The sequence below is a fragment of the Oncorhynchus tshawytscha genome, linkage group LG14 (genome assembly GCF_018296145.1).
Source record: "Oncorhynchus tshawytscha isolate Ot180627B linkage group LG14, Otsh_v2.0, whole genome shotgun sequence".
Taxonomy (NCBI): domain Eukaryota; kingdom Metazoa; phylum Chordata; class Actinopteri; order Salmoniformes; family Salmonidae; genus Oncorhynchus; species Oncorhynchus tshawytscha.
In genome coordinates this window covers 11,871,014-11,883,168 of record NC_056442.1, presented here as the reverse complement: position 1 = coordinate 11,883,168, position 12,155 = coordinate 11,871,014, and the positions used below count along the sequence as shown (strand labels likewise).

Below are 12,155 nucleotides of genomic sequence, written 5' to 3'. Positions count from 1 at the left end.
AGAGCGATAGGGCGAGCATTAGAGCGAGAGAACAAGCAAGAGCGAGAGAACAAGCAAGAGAGTGAGAAAGAGCAAGAGAGAGCAAGAGAGCGAGCAAAAGAACGAGAAAACGAGAGCGAGAGAACAAGCAAGAGAGCGAGAGAACAAGCAAGAGAGCGAGAGAACAAGCAAGAGAGCGAGAGAACAAGCAAGAGAGCGAGAGAACAAACAATAGAGCGAGAGAACAAGCAAGAGAGCGAGAGCAAGCAAGAGAGAACAAGCAAGAGAGCGAGAGCAAGAGAGCGAGAGCAAGAGAACAAGCAAGAGAGCGAGAGAACAAGCAAGAGAGCGAGAGAACAAACAATAGAGCGAGAGAACAAGCAAGAGTGAGAAAGAGCAAGAGAGAGCAAGAGAGCGAGCAAAAGAACGAGAAAACGAGAGCGAGAGAACAAGCAAGAGAGCGAGAGAACAAGCAAAAGCGAGAGAACAAGCAAGAGAGCGAGAGAACAAACAATAGAGCGAGAGAACAAGCAAGAGAGCGAGAGAACAAGCAAGAGAGCGAGAGAACAAGCAAGAGAGCGAGAGAACAAGCAAGAGAGCGAGAGAACAAACAATAGAGCGAGAGAACAAGCAAGAGAGCGAGAGAACAAGCAAGAGAGTGAGAAAGAGCAAGCAAGAGAGTGAGAGCAAGAGAGCGAGCAAAAGAACGAGAAAGCGAGAGCGAGAGAACGAGCAAGAGAGCGAGGTAACAAGCAAGAGAGCGAAAGAACGAGCAAGAGAGAGCGAGAGAACAAGCAAGAGAGCGAGAGAACAAGCAAGAGAGCGAGAGAACAAGCAAGAGAGCGAAAGAATGAGCAAGAGAGCGAGAGAACAAACAAGAGAGCGAGAGAACAAGCAAGAGAGAGCGAGAGAACAAGCAAGAGAGTGAGAGAAAGAGAGCAAGAGAATGAGCAAGAGAAAGAGCTAGAGAGCGAGAGAATGAGAGAATGAGCAAGAGAGCGAGAGAACTTGCAAGGAACGAGCAATAGAGCAAGAGAATGAGCAAGAGAGCAAGAGAATGAGCAAGAGAGAAAGAGAATGAACAAGAGAACGAGAGAATGAGTGAGAGAGCAAGAGAATGAGCAAGAGAGCAAGCAAGAGAACGAGCAAGAAACCGAGAGAACGCGCAAGAGAGCGAGAGAACAAGCAAGAGAGCAAGAGGACGAGCATGAGAGCAAGAGAACAAGCAAGAGAACGAGCAAGAGAGTGAGAGTGCGAGCAAGAGAGCGAGAGAATTAGCAAGAGAGAGAGAATGAGCAAGAGAGCGAGAGCAAGAGCGAGAAAAAGAAAGCAAGATAACGAGCAAGAGAGCGAGAGGACGAGCATGAGAGCGAGCAAGAAAGAGCAAAAGAACGAGCGAGAAAACGAGGTGACAAGAAAAAGAGTGAGAGAACGAGCAAGAGAGCGAGAGAACAAGCAAGAGAGCGAGAGAACAAGCAAGAGAGTGAGAAAGAGCAAGCAAGAGAGTGAGAGCAAGAGAGCGAGCAAAAGAACGAGAAAGCGAGAGCGAGAGAACGAGCAAGAGAGCGAGAGAACGAGCGAGAGAACGAGCAAGAGAGAGCGAGAGAACGAGCAAGAGAGAGCGAGAGAACGAGCAAGAGAACAAGCAAGAGAGCGAAAGAACAAGCAAGAGCGAGAGAACAAGCAAGAGAGTGAGAGAAAGAGAGCAAGAGAATGAGCAAGAGAAAGAGCTAGAGAGCGAGAGAATGAGCAAGAGAGCGAGAGAATGAGCGGAGAGAACGCGCAAGGGAACGAGCAAGAGAGCGAGAGAATGAGGAAGAGAGCAAGAAACCGAGCAAGAGAACGAGTAAGAGAGAGCAAGAGAACGAGAGAACGAGCAAGAGAGAACGAGCAAGAGAGCAAGAGAGAACAAGCAAGAGAGAGCGAGCAAGAGAACGAGCAAGAGAGCAAGAGGACGAGCATGAGAGCAAGAGAACGAGCAAGCGAGTGAGAGAGAGCGAGCAAGAGAGCGAGAGAAAGAGCAAGAGAGAGAGAATGAGCAAGAGAGTGAGAGCAAGAGGGAGAAAAAGCAAGCAAGATAACGAGCAAGAGAGCGAGAGGACGAGCATGAGAGCGAGAGAACAAGCAAGAGAGCGAGAGAACAAGCAAGAGAGTGAGAAAGAGCAAGAGAGAGCAAGAGAGCGAGCAAAAGAACGAGAAAGCGAGAGCGAGAGAACGAGCAAGAGAGCGAGACAACAAGCAAGAGAGCGAAAGAACAAGCAAGAGAGCGAGAGAACAAGCAAGAGAGCGAGAGAACAAACAATAGAGCGAGAGAACAAGCAAGAGAGCGAGAGAACAAGCAAGAGAGTGAGAAAGAGCAAGCAAGAGAGTGAGAGCAAGAGAGCGAGCAAAGAACGAGAAAGCGAGAGAACGAGCAAGAGAGCGAGGTAACAAGCAAGAGAGCGAGAGAACAAGCAAGAGCGCGAGAGAACAAGCAAGAGAGCGAGAGAACAAGCAAGAGAGCGAGAGAACAAGCAAGAGAGTGAGAGAAAGAGAGCAAGAGAATGAGCAAGAGAAAGAGCTAGAGAGCGAGAGAATGAGAGAATGAGCAAGAGAGCGAGAGAACTTGCAAGGGAACGAGCAAGAGAGCAAGAGAATGAGCAAGAGAATGAGAATGAGCAAGAGAGAAAGAGAATGAGCAAGAGAATGAGAGAATGAGTGAGAGAGCAAGAGAATGAGCAAGAGAGCAAGCAAGAGAACGAGCAAGAAACCGAGAGAACGCGCAAGAGAGCAAGAGAACGAGCAAGAGAGCAAGAGGAAGAGCATGAGAGCAAGAGAACAAGCAAGAGAACGAGCAAGAGAGTGAGAGTGCGAGCAAGAGAGCGAGAGAATTAGCAAGAGAGAGAGAATGAGCAAGAGGGAGAATGAGCAAGAGAGCGAGAGCAAGAGCGAGAAAAAGCAAGCAAGATAACGAGCAAGAGAGCGAGAGGACGAGCATGAGAGCGAGCAAGAAAGAGCAAAAGAACGAGCGAGAAAACGAGGTGACAAGAAAAAGAGTGAGAGAACGAGCAAGAGAGTGAGAAAGAGCAAGCAAGAGAGCGAGAGAACAAGCAAGAGAGTGAGAAAGAGCAAGCAAGAGAGTGAGAGCAAGAGAGCGAGCAAAAGAACGAGAAAGCGAGAGCGAGAGAACGAGCAAGAGAGCGAGAGAACGAGCGAGAGAACGAGCAAGAGAGAGCGAGAGAACGAGCAAGAGAGAGCGAGAGAACGAGCAAGAGAACAAGCAAGAGAGAGCGAGAGAACGAGAGAACGAGCAAGAGAGAGCGAGAGAACGAGAGAACGAGCAAGAGAGAACGAGCAAGAGAGCAAGAGAGAGCGAGCAAGAGAACGAGCAAGAGAGCAAGAGGATGAGCATGAGAGCAAGAGAACGAGCAAGCGAGTGAGAGAGAGCGAGCAAGAGAGTGAGAGAGTGCGAGCAAGAGAGTGAGAGAAAGAGCAAGAGAGAGAGAATGAGCAAGAGAGCGAGAGCAAGAGGGAGAAAAAGCAAGCAAGATAACGAGCAAGAAAGCGAGAGGACGAGCATGAGAGCGAGAGAACGAGCAAGCGAGTGAGAGAGAGCGAGCAAGCGAGTGAGAGAGTGCGAGCAAGAGAGTGAGAGAAAGAGCAAGAGAGAGAGAATGAGCAAGAGAGCGAGAGCAAGAGGGAGAAAAAGCAAGCAAGATAACGAGCAAGAGAGCGAGAGGACGAGCATGAGAGCGAGAGAACAAGCAAGAGAGCGAGAGAACAAGCAAGAGAGTGAGAAAGAGCAAGAGAGAGCAAGAGAGCGAGCAAAAGAACGAGAAAGCGAGAGCGAGAGAAGCGAGAGAACAAGCAAGAGAGCGAGAGAACAAGCAAGAGAGCGAGAGAACAAGCAAGAGAGCGAGAGAACAAGCAAGAGAGCAAGCAAGAGAGTGAGAGAACAAGCAAGAGAGCGAGAGAACAAGAACAAGAGAGCGAGAGAACAAGAGAGTGAGAGAGAACAAGCAAAGAGCGAGAGCAAGAGAGTGAGAGAACAAGCAAGAGAGCGAGAGAACAAGCAATAGAGCGAGAGAACAAGCAAGAGAGCGAGAGAACAAGCAAGAGAGCGAGAGAACAAGCAAGAGAGCGAGAGAACAAGCAAGAGAGTGAGAGCAAGAGAGCGAGCAAAAGAACGAGAAAGCGAGAGCGAGAGAACGAGCAAGAGAGCGAGAGAACAAGCAAGAGAGCGAAAGAACAAGCAAGAGAGAGCGAGAGAACGAGCAAGAGAGCGAGAGAACAAGCAAGAGAGCGAGAGAACAAGCAAGAGAGTGAGAGAACAAACAAGAGAGCAAGAGAACAAGCAAGAGAGTGAGAGAACAAACAAGAGAGTGAGAGAAAGAGAGCAAGAGAATGAGCAAGAGAAAGAGCTAGAGAGCGAGAGAATGAGCAAGAGAGCGAGAGAATGAGCAAGAGAGCGAGAGAACTTGCAAGGGAACGAGCAAGAGAGAGAGAATGAGGAAGAGAGCAAGACACCGAGGAAGAGAACGAGTAAGAGAGAGCGAGAGAACGAGCAAGAGAGCAAGAGAGAACAAGCAAGAGAGAGCGAGAGAACAAGCGAGAGAACGAGCAAGAGAGAGAGCGAGAGAACGAGCAAGAGAGAGAGAGCGAGCAAGAGAGAGCGAGAGAGCGAGAGAACGAGCTAGAGAGGGAGAGAGAGCAAGAGAGAGTGTAGCATATGTGTGTGCATCATTATACTGTACTGCACCAGACAAACTAGCAGAGAAGGGAGACAAGCTTCCAAGGAAACTCCAATGAGACAGTAATAGGTAATCGTAATGTGCCCCTCCCAAACCTCTCCCTCAATTATATTTTACTCTGTGTACCAAACATAGAAAATCATGTAGATGTTTATTTAGAGGTTATTGTGCTGTAGCCTGGTAAATAATAATTAGTGATGGGGGAAAAATCTATGCAGTTACATATTGGGCTATTGTATATATCGTATGGTATTGTTTGGACAATATTGCAATATTATTTTTGCGCTAGTTGGCTGTACCTGTCCTGCACCAAAAAATATTTCATTCATAGCTTGTTCTCCATCTTCTTTTTAAACAGGAAGACCATTTGTTTTCAGCACTTATATTGCCATGACAGTTCAAAACTTGCTTTCTCATGGCTCTCTCTTGTCCCTCTGCAACAGACATATGTTTGGAACATTGAATCGCAATACAATCATAGTATCAAATCACAATACATATAGAATCGCAATACATATCTTGTCGGCACCAAAGTATTCTGTTAATATCATATTGTGAGGTCCCAAGCCTCTCCCAGCCCTAATAATACAAATATATATTGGTCTTGTTTCACACATGTACAAGTGTGTATTATACACATGTGACATTCTATTTTTGCATATCTCAACTCCCCCTGAGAGTGGGTCAACCAGGGTCAGCCATTATCAACAGCCCCTGAAACAATTAGGATTAAGTGCGTTACTCAAGGGGAACATCAACAGATTTTTCAGCTTGGGCATTCAAATCAGCTACCTTTCGGTTACCAGCCAAACGCTCTAACCGCTAGGCTACCTAAAGCCTTTAATGGGAAGGCTGGATTGAGGACTATGACACTGTTTGCTCTTTACAGCTCTGAGAAGGCAGGAGAAAAAGTGAAGAGGAGAAGAGGAAGATCATTTCAATGTTAAAATCACCTATATTGGGAGGTCAAACTCCCTACCGGCTGTTCCAATTTATTTATTTTTACGCGCTAGGATATTTTGTCATACCATGTCCCTGAGAGTAGCAAAACGAGACCTGACCAAGGCCCCTTTCACCCTCTCATATAGGAATAACCCCAGGTTATGTATTTTGTTCTGTAAAGTTCTGTCCAGACCAGGGTCATTCTGAGTGAGCAGTTTTAGCGCAATAGAGTTTATATCCTGCTCAAGTGCTCTGATAGTTTCTGTTTACATACAGACTGTACGTAAGGGTAAATCAACGAGGGGCTATGAGTTCTATGGAAAATAATAACCGACGTGGAAGGTGTTTTGCACGACGCGCTAGGAAGTTGCATTATTTTCCAGAGAACGCTAAAAATGTGTTCATTTGAGGATACAAATGGATTCAACATCCACTGAAATAGCTAGCAAGTTTATAAGATAGCTATAGTAGTTGTTTTGGTAACCAAACATATAGACTTGCTAGAAAAACGATATTAAGCTTTTTCTCTCTTATTACTTGTGAAACCAAAACCCTCGTATTCCTCTTTCTCGCCACATTAATTAAGAAGATGAGGAAGAGAAGAAAACAAGAAGGAAGAGATGCAGTGAAGAAGAGAAGAAGAGAGGAGGACAAGACGAGAGGAAATGCTTCTCTGATGGGAAACAGACCAACAACAGGCAGGTCTCCGGTCTCCTACAGCAGAGTACCTCTCAGCTCACATTCCTGCTGTAACTTAGAATCCCCCAAACCCTCTGGTTTAAATCATCTCAACCAGGAAATGGAACGATGTCTGATGTCACACAGCAAGACGGCAGAGCTAAGCTGCATACTGTAGCATTCAACTGCCTTTAATAAAGTCACGAGAGTCAAGAAAGGTGCCGTTACTATGTTATTGTGATCATTTATTTTTGCACCCGTCACAGGTTTATCAACAAGGATTTTGAATCACTTTGATATAATGGGGTGCAAGGTATTTCATTTCATGTAATAATAACTATGCTTGGGAAGGACCGGCATATGACAGTCTGATACATTCATTTGAGTCAAAGGCCCACAATGTTGAGTGACAACAGTAAAGGGTAAGCGTGATGGGCATGTCAAATGTGAGTGAGCGCTGCATGTTCTCCCAACACCCCCTGAGCCTTTGGCTTGAATCCCTAATGGCACCCTATTCCCGATGAAGTGCACAGTCAAAAGTAGTGCACTATATAGGGAATAGGGTGCTATTTGGGAATGCATCCCTTGTGAATAAGGTCATCTGATAAGCCTAAAATCCTCTCACTACCCAGGCAGGCAGCTACCCACGTTCCCGTCTCAGTCCCAAGCTCTGATCCACTTCTAATGCAGTCTGGGAGAAAGGCAATAAGGGCCTCCCAAGAACAACAACAATGCTGTTCTGCTGCCACACACAAAACACACACACACACACACACTATGAATATGTAATTACCAAAATAATACTGAAGACAAATGGCCTGGCTTCAAAACCATTTTCTGTCAAACAAATAAAAAACGGTATTAAAAGACTCCAATTAGCGTAGCCCTTTCCTGCAGTCAAATGACCAGTGGCCTCATGGGTGAAATGTTGTAAATATTTTTCATAATTAATAAACTTTTTTTTTTTTTAAACAGCTGGAAATCTAGCATTTTTATGTCAAACGGTTTTGTTATGTTTCAGTCTTCTGTGATGTATATAAAGTGTAATATTGGGATGCAAAATCAAAATTCAATACATTTCAACTCTATATCTGACATGGTACATGTCTTCTTTTTTTAAGCCCATAACCATGTGTGTGAGGTGTATACTTTTGTTTCAAAGTAGATTTGTTTAAGACTACCAACCCTGATTTAGCCCACTGCAGTAAAGGGTTAATGAATGTTATAAGATGGAATATCTCATCATTCATTACTTTCTATTTCTCCTTGAAATGAATGAGTGTTATTTAGGAGCATATCCCTTCATTATTACAACAAACGTGATATATGTTCTGCTAATAAAGAATGGAGGAAGAGGAGAACATGTAACAAGAGAAAGATGAGTATGATGATGGTTTCTATAGTTATATATTTATATACTATGTTATAGTAGTAATATTATATAGGTGATGTTAATTGCGATGATGCTGCTGATGAAAATGAATGATTTGGCAACACTCTCCACATTGTTTCAAAGCATGAGCTCTTGTGGTAGGAGGCAACACATGGTCAACGGTGAGGTATGAGGTGTCAGTTATGACTATTTGCGATATTCAAACAACAGTTTCATAAAATACTATTCAGCAGTATGGTAAATACTTCTAAATTAATTTCACATGAATACAACCATTTGCACATTATGTAATGGATACGATAAGTAAGACATGACTTCAGAAAGTATCCGAAACCCAATACGATGACTTGTGTGCTTCATCAATTAATGGGTTATCATACATAGGCCTACTGTATGTTGGCATCTCGTTTAACGAAACGTAAAATAGTTCAGAAGCTTGACATACCTTACAAGGGCTTGTGAACACCTAATCAAAATGTTGAAAACCTAACCAAAATGTTGACCACGTCCCAAAACGTATCCGAAACTTCGGGAACTGGCTTCGGACGTTGCTCTTTTACAGCTCCCTTACAAGAGTACTCGCTCTGTAAAGTGCTCTGCTCAAACTGGGGCTTGGAGATCGCCGACGTCATCAAGGGGGTGGACACTGGAAACCGAGGCTAAACGAATTAATCAACATTTAATCGTATAGTCTCTGAATCTGTAATGATGCTGATTGGAGCTATAAATAAGTTACTATTTAATAGTATGCTCAATGTCATCATTGATCCTAATATCGTTATTGTTGTGTAATTATTTTTTGTGTAACAACTTTATAATAACTCATTGTTCCTACGAGGCTACATCAGAGAGAGAGACAGACAGATAGACAGAGAGACAGAGAGAAAGACTAATACAATTCTCTTTGGAATCTTGTGTGGTTTTGGTGGTTGATAATCCCTATTGATTTCAGTGTTGTATACCTTTGAGCCAGTAGTTCTGAAGGTAGTGCTCACGAGTAAAAAGCTGAAAATTGCCTACTACGTCACATACAGTGCAGAAAGTATCAGTTTCAGAAAGTATTCATACACCTTGGCTTATTCCACATGTTGTTGTGTTGCAGCTTGAATTTAAAATTGATTAAATTACAATACCAAAAAATGTTGAATATAGAAAACATGTTTTTCTTTACATAAGTATTCACACCCCTGAGTCAATGCATGTAAGAACCACCTTTGGCAGCGATTAAGTCTTTAAGAGCTTTGAACACCTGGATTGTACAATATTTTCACACTACTATTTAAAATGTATTTTTTTAAATTAATATTTCACTGCTAGACAGCCATTTTCAAGTCTTCGCATAGATTTTCAAGTCGATTTAAGTCAAAACTGTAACTAGGCCACTCAGAAACATTCAACGCTGTCTTGGTAAGCAACCCCAGTAGATATTGGGCCTTGAGTTTTGTCCTGCTTGTCCTGCTGAAAGGTGAATTTGTCTCCCAGTGTCTGTTGGAAAGCAGACTGAATAAGGTTTTCCTCTAGGATTTTGCCGGTTCTTAGCTCTAGTTATTGTATTTTTATCCTTAGTCCTTGCCTGTCACGATCGTCGTAAGAAGCGGACCAAAATGCAGCGTGGTATGTGTTCATGATGTTTTAATTAAAGAAAGCACTGAACACGGAATACAAAACAATAAACGAATAACGACCGTGAAGATATAATAAGAACTGTGCTGACACAAGCAACTAACATAGACATAGACAATCACCCACAAAGTACCCACATAATATGGCTGTCTAAATATGATTCCCAATCAGAGACAACGATAGACAGCTGCCTCTAATTGAGAACCAATCTAGGCAACCATAGACATACAATTTACCTAGAAAGGAAACAGCCCCATAAACATACAAAACCCCTAGACAAGGTAAAACATACATCGCCCAAGTCACACCCTGACCTAACCAAAATAACAAGGAAAACAAAGAATACTAAGGTCAGGGTGTGACAGTACCCCCCTCCCCCAAAGGTGCGGACTCCTGGCCGCACACCTAAACCTATAGGGGAGGGTCTGAGTGGGCGTCTGTCCATGGTGGCAGCTCTGGCGCTGGACGTAGACCCCACTCCACCATAGTCTTAGTCCGCTTTTGTGGTCTCCTAGGAATGGCGACCCTCGCCGCCAACCTAGGACTGGCAACCCTACTAAAGGGCCCCACTGGACTGAGGGGCAGCTCTGGACTGAGGGGCAGCTCTGGACTGAGGGGCAGCTCCGGACTGAAGGGCAGCTATGGACTGGCTGACGACTCTGGCAGATCCTGACTGACTGGCGGCTCTGGCGGATCCTGGCTGACTGGCGACTCTGGTGGATCCTGGCTGACTGGCGGATCTGGCGGATCCTGGCAGACTGGCGGATCTGGCGGATCTTGGCCTACTGGCGGCTCTGGCGGATCCTGGCTGATTGGCGGCTCCTGGCAGACTGGCGGCTCCTGGCAGACTGGCGGCTCTGGCGGCTCCTGGCTAACTGGCGGCTCTGGCGGCTCAGGACAGACTGGCGGCTCTGGTGGCTCAGGACAGACGGGAGACTCTGGCGGCTCAGGACAGACGGGAGACTCTGGCGGCTCAGGACAGACGGGAGACTCTGGCGGCTCAAGACAGACGGGAGACTGGTGGCTCAGGACAGACAGGAGACTCCGGCGACTCAGGAGAGACGGGAGACTCCGGCGGCTCAGGACAGACGGGAGACTCCGGCAGCTCAGGACAGACGGGAGACTCTGACGGCTCAAGACAGATGGGAGACTCTGGCGGCTCAGGACAGACGGGAGACTCTGGCAGCGCTAGAGAGGAGGAAGGCTCTAGCAGCGCTGGACAGGCGGGAACACCTGTAGGTAGAAGAGGGAGAGGGGGGCTGCCACAGGAGGGCTGGTGCGTGGAGGTGGCACTGGGTAGACCGGACCGTGCAGGCGCACTGGAGCTCTTGAGCACCGAGCCTGCCCAACCTTACCTGGTTGAATGCTCCCCGTAGCCAGGCCAGTGCGGCGAGGTGGAATAGCCCGCACTGGGCTGTGCTGGCGAACCGGGGACACCATGCGTAAGGCTGGTGCCATGTATGCCGGCCCAAGGAGACGCACTGGAGACCAGATGCGTAGAGCCGGCTTCATGGCACCTGGCTCGATGCACACTCTAGCCCTGGTGCCTGCCCGGTCCCTCTCTCTCTACGGTAAGTACGGGAAGTTGGCGCAGGTCTCCTACCTGGCTTCGCCACACTCCCCGTGTGCCCCCTCCCAATAATTTTTTGGGGCTGCCTCTCGGGCTTCCAGCCGCGCTGCCGTGCTAGCTCCTCATAATGCCGACTCTCTGCTTTCGCTGCCTCCAGCTCTGCTTTGGGGCGGCGATATTTCCCTGGCTGTTCCCAGGGTCCTTTACCATCCAGAATCTCCTCCCAAGTCCATCTCTCCAGGTATCGCTGCCTCTCCTGCTGCTGCTGCCTGTTACCACGCTGTTTGGTCCTTTGTTGGTGGGTGTTTCTGTAAAGGCATGGAGGAGTAGCGAGAATGATCGGAGGACTGATGCGCAGCGTGGTAAGTGTCCATAACGTTTATTTTAAGATATAAACAGAACACTATGAAATACAAAACAATAAACGCGAACATGAACAAAAACCGAAACAGTACCGTGTGGCAACAAACACTCACACGGAAACAAACACCCACAACTCAACAGTGAAACCCAAGCTACCTAAGTATGATTCTGAATCAAAGACAACTAATGACACCTGCCTCTGATTGAGAACCATACTAGGCCGAAACAGAAACCAAACATAGAAAAACAAACATAGACTGCCCACCCCAACTCACGCCCTGACCATACTAAATAAAGACCAAACAAAGGAAATAAAGGTCAGAACGTGACACAGAGACATTCAATGGTGGAGGTAATTTGACATTCATTGCAACACAGCAATACCTGGGAGAACTAATAATGAGCAGCAAACAGACACAACCTGTGCATTCACTTTTAATTGACGACACCACTGTTCCGCGCTCTGTTGCTAGTGAGATCAGTCAAAGACATGGAATAGCTGTCTGAGCCTCACACTAGGGAAAGGGGGATAACTAGTCAGTTGCACAAGTGAATGCATTCGATCGAAATGTGTCTTTCGCGTTAAACCCAACAACCCCTCTGAATCAGAGAGGTGCAGGGGGGTTCGGCGTCAACGTCTCGGGTACGCTAACAGCATAACAAACAAGATAACATCTTGGAATATATGCATTTATTGGTGACATCAAACATCACACAATAGAGTAGATTCACCAAATAAACATGGAGTGGTGAGAAAATCGTTACTAAATGAGCGGTTTGACAGAGTGCTGAGTCCTATTCCCTATGTAGCGCACTACTTTTGACCGAGGCTCGTAGAGCTCTGGTCAAAATAAGTTTACTATGTAGGTTATTGGGT

General features: G+C 46.1%; 1 protein-coding gene across 1 annotated transcript in view; it reads right to left on the bottom strand.

The window, feature by feature from the left end:
- sh3bp4a (SH3-domain binding protein 4a) overlaps positions 1–8,314 on the bottom strand; it is a 28,967-nt gene extending 20,653 nt beyond the window's left edge. Inside the window, exon 1 of the mRNA XM_024426087.2 lies at positions 8,168–8,314. The gene's annotated coding sequence lies outside the window, so the exon portion shown is untranslated. The remainder of the gene's footprint in view (positions 1–8,167) is intronic.
- Positions 8,315–12,155: the final 3,841 nt, after the last annotated feature.